This window comes from Papaver somniferum, unplaced genomic scaffold (assembly GCF_003573695.1).
Source record: "Papaver somniferum cultivar HN1 unplaced genomic scaffold, ASM357369v1 unplaced-scaffold_133, whole genome shotgun sequence".
NCBI lineage: Eukaryota > Viridiplantae > Streptophyta > Magnoliopsida > Ranunculales > Papaveraceae > Papaver > Papaver somniferum.
In genome coordinates, this window is record NW_020622492.1 from 1,903,855 (window position 1) to 1,911,804 (window position 7,950).

At 35.4% G+C, this 7,950-nt stretch overlaps 1 long non-coding RNA gene across 4 annotated transcripts; it reads left to right on the forward strand.

The window, feature by feature from the left end:
- The first annotated feature begins 18 nt into the window (after window positions 1-18).
- LOC113333744 lies at window positions 19-2,751 on the forward strand. Of its 4 annotated transcripts, none has more exons than XR_003352300.1 (7): window positions 19-211; window positions 297-454; window positions 596-1,481; window positions 1,651-1,795; window positions 1,969-2,010; window positions 2,099-2,432; window positions 2,535-2,751. It is a non-coding gene; the product is annotated as an uncharacterized LOC113333744 (long non-coding RNA). The 4 variants fall into 4 exon arrangements; XR_003352299.1 differs by having other exon boundaries at window positions 599-1,481; XR_003352301.1 differs by having other exon boundaries at window positions 599-853.
- Window positions 2,752-7,950: the final 5,199 nt, after the last annotated feature.

Here is a 7,950-nt window from a genome sequence, read left to right on the forward strand (position 1 = left end):
CAAATCATGTATCCGATTTATATGTTGGATGCTGCTATTATTACTGGTTACAAATGCTGATGTTGATGCTGATTGCAAATGCTTTTGGAATCTTTTAGGATGGAGATTGAGAAGGCTATAAATTTATTTGTATAGGATTGAAGGTTTTTAAGACATTCGATGAATAGTTGTATGCGGATATGACTGGACTCTTAGGGTTTGAGAACTTCAGGTATATGAACTAATGCAAAACCTTATGTATATCTCTCTTCTTGTCTAGTGCAGGCAGTTTAGTGTAATGTCTGATCATCGTGTAGGCAAAATGAGCATCTTAAGATGTATGTCGATGAAAATTCTGCACGTACACTTTGTTTGGCCCAACCAAAGAATTTATTCAAGCTAATCCACTTTTCAAGGACAAGTTATATTTTCCTATCCTTGAGGATTCGAGGCTACAATCTCTCATTGAGCAGAGGTAATTGTCTATTTTATATGTATGGAGATATTTTTCTGTTGATTAGACAGCTACTCTTCTTCCTTCAGGTGATAAGGATTTCAGAAACTTCAGAGTCTTGATTTCTAATATTCTTATTTCAGTTGTAACTTTCTTTTTCAGTAGAAGTCATTGCCAGTGGAAGTACTGGGTACAGATATGTTTAGGAAATGTGGGGTGCTGGTTGAATTTGGTTGTTGGATTTTGCCGCGAAAGTCAGTGAAAGAAGGTTACCGTGAAGCCATGTATTCAGTAAAGCGGGTGGGTGTTTGTCGTGGGTTTTGTGTGATATTTTAAGAAACAAAGAACACGACAGAGATTGCATGATGTTTAGCAAACTGGAGTCTGAAAACCTGCGTTTTCGTGGATGTGCAGGTTCAGGTTGCATACATATTTCTGTTTAGCTTTCATTCCCTTCTTACCCTATAAAACACTCTCTGTATCTGCTACCCGTTATGGATTTTTATCTTGTTTTATATACACTTTCTATACCTATACATATAGTAAGGAAAAAACTGTTGGTACATTTGCATCTAAGTACCTCGAGCTACAATTCGTTTTCATCTAAATAACTTCATTTTATTAAGGATGAGCTTGTTATTTTATTCAAATACCCTTCCAGGTGCAACAACATCTTGTGTTCCATTGAAAACACAGCTGATTTGAAGTATTCAAGTAATGAAGATTATGTTTGATCATATTTTTAGGAGATGAAAGCAATTATAAATAGGTTGATACACTAACTTTACGGGTTTGATAATTTTATTTATAGGTTCAGTTGTTTTATTACTTAAAGGAGTAAATAATTTCTTTATCATGTTTAATATTAGATTTCGTTGTTTGGTTAAGTTCAAAAATTTTAGTCAATTCACTAGAATCACTATGCCAGGTTGTGATGAGATCTGTTTGTTTGTTTCACCTCAATCAGATCTTCTTAGAGTTCTAAAAGTCTTTCCGAAGGAGATGGTTTTGTTGATACATATGTCTGCGACGTAGTGGTGTTATGTATGTATGTTCGTATCATATAATTTTTTAACATTCAAGTAACGTGGTTTGTGTGTATGGGTGAAATAGTTCTGCATTGATATTGGATTTTTGATGTTCCGATGACTGTTAACCTCTTATTCTCTTATGTGGACTGCTTAGTAACACATATTATTCTTCATATCCTTTGTCAGGGTAGCACGACATTTCCAGAAGAGATGCATGAGCTTTCTGATGCCCGTGGTTTCAAGAGACAGAAATTATGAGAGCTTGAGATAGACTGCGATCAACATGTGAAGAAATGGCGATGTTAGAGGGAAGGATGAGTCTGGCAATCATGTAAGCATAATTCCGTAACATTTGAAGTATTATTATTGCAGTTTATTTCAAGTATGATAGCTTTGTGCATTTATTCCCTAACATTGACTGAATTTCCTTAGGTGTATAGACAAATAGATAATCGTAAGCCTATGATTACGTTCTATCTAACTATATCAATTGTTGATGTTCAGGATATGAGGAAGACATCTTTATTTTCCGCTACCCAAACTAAGGTTGATATAAATTTGACTTTACTTAAACCGACCCATCCAAACTTTTCCAAATCATAAATCCGAGTTTGAGGCTTACTTTTCCTTGCAGCTCCTGAGTCAAGTTGCTGAGAAGGATTTAGTTAGGGAAAGGGTATTGAAGAAAGCCTTCCATCTTATTGATACGATGTATTGTAGGGCAGGGATTTGTCTTGGTAACCAGGGGTTTTCCATTAGATCAGCTGCTCTTGTATCCCTTGCACTTTTTGGTGCCTTTTTGAGTCTTGCAACTATTTTGAGTGTGAATTTGTTCTTACACTAAAATTCTTCACTGGTTTGCTCGTTAGAGCCATGCTTCCATACTGGTTTGGTTTGCTGCTATGACCATGAAGAGTATATGAAGTGCAGCTCTTAAGATGGTGGAAGAATTTCGCGGGCAATTGAAGGTACTGCAAATCTATACATCCCAATTGTCTTTCATGATTATATACTTTTCGTACTTCATGTTTGTTATATATAGCAGCTTATTGAGTTTGTTTATGGTGCAGGTTATATCTAAAGATGAATCAGTTGAAATATCAAATAGTATTGATGTATGGCCATTAATGGATGACCAGGTACTTCATGTATTTGTCTTTCAGCTTCTATTTTTCTATTGAAGACATAGAATGTTAGACTTCCTTATTGTTTAGAACATTATGTATTGATTTTCTTGGTATACTAATGAGTGTATCGATATTATCCAAATGACAAATTTTTGTTGTCTCATGATTCTTGTAATGCTTTTCCAACTTTTTGTTATGTATATGAACTTTCTTTTACCTTAAAATGAAGCTATTTCTTCTTCAATTTCTAGAATTGGATGTATCTGGGTGTTGAATTGAGTAGTTGGTGGGAAAAATATTTGGGAGGAAACTGATTTTTGACTAGGTCAATAAAGACCGACCTTTTTTTTTTGTATGTTGAGTTTAGTAACGGCTGCAATTTGAAACTAATATTTACAGTAAAAAACGAAAGTCGGTCTTATTTGACCTAGTCAAAATTTTGCAACTATGGTAAAAATTTAGTAATGGCTCTGAGTCTATTACGAACTAAAATATTTGTAACGGCCAAGAACGCCATTACGAAAGTAGTTACGACCCTAAATTAGTAACGGCAACATGCTAGTTACGAAAATTTGCTACGCCCCTTTTGTAACGGCTGATTTGTGTTACAACCCAATTTAGTGACTGAAATAAGAAATTACTAATCGCGAAATATGGTGTAGTGAATATAATGCAGAAAAGAAATAATACAAACACCAGAAGTTTTGTTAACAAGGAAACCAAAAATGCAGGAAAACCCCGGGACCTAGTCCATATTGAACACCATATTTTGTTAAGTCGCTACAGACACTAGCCTACTACCTATTAACTTCAGACGGGAATGTAGTTGAGCCTTAAAAGGTACCACATCGATTAAGGTACAGTCGCGTTCCGTACGTCTCTTGAACCACGCCAGATTCTACGCCCTTGATTCCCTTAGATGACATCACACGAACTAAGAGTTGCTTCAACTCAACTGAAGACTTTAAACCAAATAATCCTCCCATAGATTAAGCCTATAATTGATTTCCTAATTACAATCAAACTATGTTCGAAATCAAACGTATGATAAAGGTGATGGAAATTGATAGCAACTTGACAGAAGTTTGGTTATCCTCAAAATTCGGACTTATGCAACCCGAAGTGCAGCCTAGATTATTGCTCACCTCACAAGTTTAGAAAACTTGTGGAATCAACATAGTCTGGGACGAAGAGAACTTTGTTGATTACTATCTATCTTGATCGTTGGAACAATCTTTACAAACAATCAAGATCGGGATACTCAAGTTATTAAGGAAAGATAACTGGACCTGGCTTCACGAATCCCAATGATGTCTTTATAGTCGCTAAACCCTAAAAAGGTTAGGAAGAGGATAACTCTAGATACAACTAGGACACACCAAAAAGTAGTGTCAGGATTCAAAGATACCAGTTTCCAAGAGTTCCCCTTATATAGACTTCAAATCCTAGGTTGCTTTAGGTTTAAGCTAAGATATATTTGGAACCAAGCAAACAATATTCACCATTAGATGAAAGCTTTAAATCTTATTCATATAAGCAAGATATACACATAGGCTTGGTGAAACCGTACCTGTACCGTGTATAAAGACTATGTTCAATATGGCTAGCCGAAACTAGCCGGTTTGAACTTAAAAGCTTAACATTCATTTTCATGAACACAAAGACATTAATCTTGAGTCACAATTATGTGATCAAATAAGTCTAGTGTTGATTAGAGAAATTGATCAAATGAAAATATCTCGTAGAAATAATTTAATCGCAATTGAATCATAATCGACATAGTTAGTAAATGCACAAAGTACAAATATTTAAATAGTTCGTGAATCGGCTGAGTCAAGGTATACAGACCGGTTTGCAAACTTTACAAGAAAACCTGAGTTCCGGAGTTGACGAAACTTTTTCAGTTCACGTACCGGTTTGCAAGCTTATGTGCAACTCTAGGTTCCAGAGTTAACAAAACTTTTTCAGTTCATGTACCGGTTTGCAAACTTAAGACCTTTACCGGTTCCGGAGTTCACAGAACCTTTTAAGTTTGCGTATCTGTTTGGGTATAAACTAGTTCTAGAACATAGAACTGTATTGGTTCGCATACCGTTTTGGATACTTAAACCTGATTCCCTTACCACAGTTCGAAAATGTTTTGTACACGAATATACATACTGAAAAACCATAGGTCTAACAACCATACCCAATATTTCGTTTTGGAAATCTGTATGGACTAACTCCAATATACCAAGAGAATCAACTAGACAGTTAGACTCAATCAAGGAAAATACATCCAAGAGTTATATCTCAATTTCTCAAATCAATCTGCAATCGAATAGATAGAAATTTGTGAGCTGGATTAATATGAGAAATAACTTGGTTGGTACCAAAGAAAAATATCCAAGTGTCAATCAATTTATATCAACAACGAAAGGTTGGATTATCTAATTGATTGAACTACGCACAACCTGTGATATTTCAATTATATAAAAATATAATGCGGAAAAGAAATAATACAGACACAAGAAATTTTGTTAACGAGGAAATTGCAAATGCAGAAAAACCCCGGTACCTAGTCCAGATTTGAACACCACACTATATTAAGCCGCTACAGACTTTAGCCTACTACAAGTTAACTTCGGACTGGAATGTAGTTGAGCCCTAACCAATATCACACTGATTAAGGTACGGTCGCGTTCCTTACGCCTCTTGAACCACGCCAGATTCTGCGAACTTGATTCCCTTAACTGATCTCACCCACAACTAAGAGTTGCTATGACCCAAAGTCGGAGACTTGATAAAAAAATCTGCCTCACACAGAAAAGTCTATTGAATAGATAAATCTGTCTCCCACAGAAATACCTACGAGTTTTGTTCCGTCTTTTGATAAATCAAGGTGAACAAGAACCAATTGATACACCGATATTATATTCCCGAAGAACCGCCTAGTAATATCATTCACCTAACAATAATCTTAATCGTATGGAAGCAAAACAAGATATTGTGGAATCACAAACGATGAGACGAATATGTTTGTGACCACTTTTTATCTTACCTATCGAAGATTAAATCTCGAGAAAATCTTAGAGAAAATAGTACTCAATACGACATAACAAAGTAAGATCAGAACACGTGGCTACAGAGAAAATAGTTAGGTCTGGCTTCAGAATCCAGTGAAGTCAAGTCATTAACCTGTAATGGTTTTAGGAAAAATCTAGGTTAAAGGAGAATGGACTCTAGTCGTAACTAGTATCACAGGAGGTGTGGGGATTAGGTTTCCCAGTTGCTAGAGTTCTCCCTTATATAGTCTCTAAATCAGGGTTTGCAATCAATGCTACCTTGGTTACAAAGCATTCAATATTCACCGTTAGATGAAAACCTGATTAGAGTCAAGCTAATAACTTTCACCCGTTAGATCGAACTTAGCTTGTTATACACAAATGAAATGTGACTTCATTTAGATATGAGTAACCGTACCCAAACGTGTGCATATAGTTGGCTCAACAATAGTTAACCAAAGTTATCCATATGAACACTTTCATATCAACCTTGTTCATCTTAATCACAACTAGTTAAAATGACTCAAATGAAACTAGTTACAGAGTTGTTCAATTGTTTATATTCTCATAGAAGTATACAAGAATTGAAGCAAAATTGATTTTGATTCACTTGAATCAATTCATGAACATTGTAGCCACGGTTTGAAAAAGATTGCATTCCTTATTATGTAAATGTATTTGTTCATGAACAAACCGATTTTAGAACTTAACCCACTCAAGTATGCAAATTGATACGCATACTTAGAGTTATGGACTTGGTCTGGGTTCGGCAGTATGCGAATGGGTACGCATACTGTCGTACGTGACCAAACTCAGTTGAATTCCCGAACTTGAACTTTTCAGCCGGTACACATACGGGTATGCATACTAATTTCCCGGACTTCAACTATCAAACAGTACGCATACAGGTATGCATACTATGGTTACCGGACTTTGAATAACTTGCAACAGTTAACATACAAGTACACATACTATGTTATATCCAATCAATGGTTAATCGTTCTAAACTCCATATTAATCACTGAAACATTCTTGGAAGACGGGAATAGCTGTCTCACACAAACTATTAGCTTCAAAGCAATTTTCAAGTGATCAATAGATCAATACGAAACATTCCTAGTCTATATCAAATGACTGTCTCACACAAATCATGTAAGATGTTACCAGGCGATTTTCACATGATCATCTTTTGACTTTCGTCAAGAATAAAGATTAACTTGGTTAAAGCGGAAGCTTGCCAACATATATTTCGTTAATTTTATAACGAGTTAAACTCAGCTCGAAATATCAGATGCGCATAAAGTAAAGTCTATATAGTTATATGACTTTTGTCTCAATAGGCGATAGAATAGAAATAGACTTCTGAGTGATAGATGAGTTCAAGTCTCTACATCCTTTTATTGATGAAGTTCCACAAGCTCCCCTTTGTAGTTCTTCGTCTTCAATCATGAACACCGTGAAGTCTAAAGATCAATTACATATTCTATCCTAATCTGAGACATAGATATAAGTAGGCTAGAAATCAAGACTTATAGTTTTGGCAACTAAACTTGATAAACGAGCTTGAGATAAGAACGCTTGAGAGTTCGACCGAGCAGTGCTCTAACAATCTCCCCCTTTGTCAATTTTAGTAACAAAACTATCAATACATATGGATTACAAAATAAATAAACTTTGTAGCTTCTCATCCAAATGCTTGATTTCCTTGGTTCTTCAACATTACTCAAAATCTTCGTCACTTCCAAGTACTCCAGTGATTCTGAACGTGTTCAACTCAGCATCATAGTTGTTGAAGATCCTTAGCCATAACAATAAGAAAATAATTGTTCTCAATTATTTTTATACAGTGTCATAGTATTATCACACAGCATCAAAGTCTAATTGTATCACAACTTTGACAATAATACTACGGTGATATGTATCACTCCCCCTTAGTCAATACTTCATCTCACAATGAAAACCACTCCCCCTTACATAATGATCCGTAAACCATATGTATTTTTAGTGTGAACTACATAATAATTCTCCCCCTTTTTGTCAATATAAATTGGCAAAGGTACGAAAACTAGTAGGATCATAATGAAATTCTCATGGAGATACTTCATGACTAAAAGAAAACATATCAACTTTGTTTCGATGATTTCACATAGTCGAAACTTAGTGTATTCATCAAGGAGTTTATAAAGATACAAGAAAACTCCTACAATATTCCATAGCCGCACTCCCCACAAAGATTTGGCAATTAAGCACAAGTTCAATTAAGAACTCCCCCCCATAAAATGTCATTCCCCGAAGAACAACAAGAGCGACCTTAC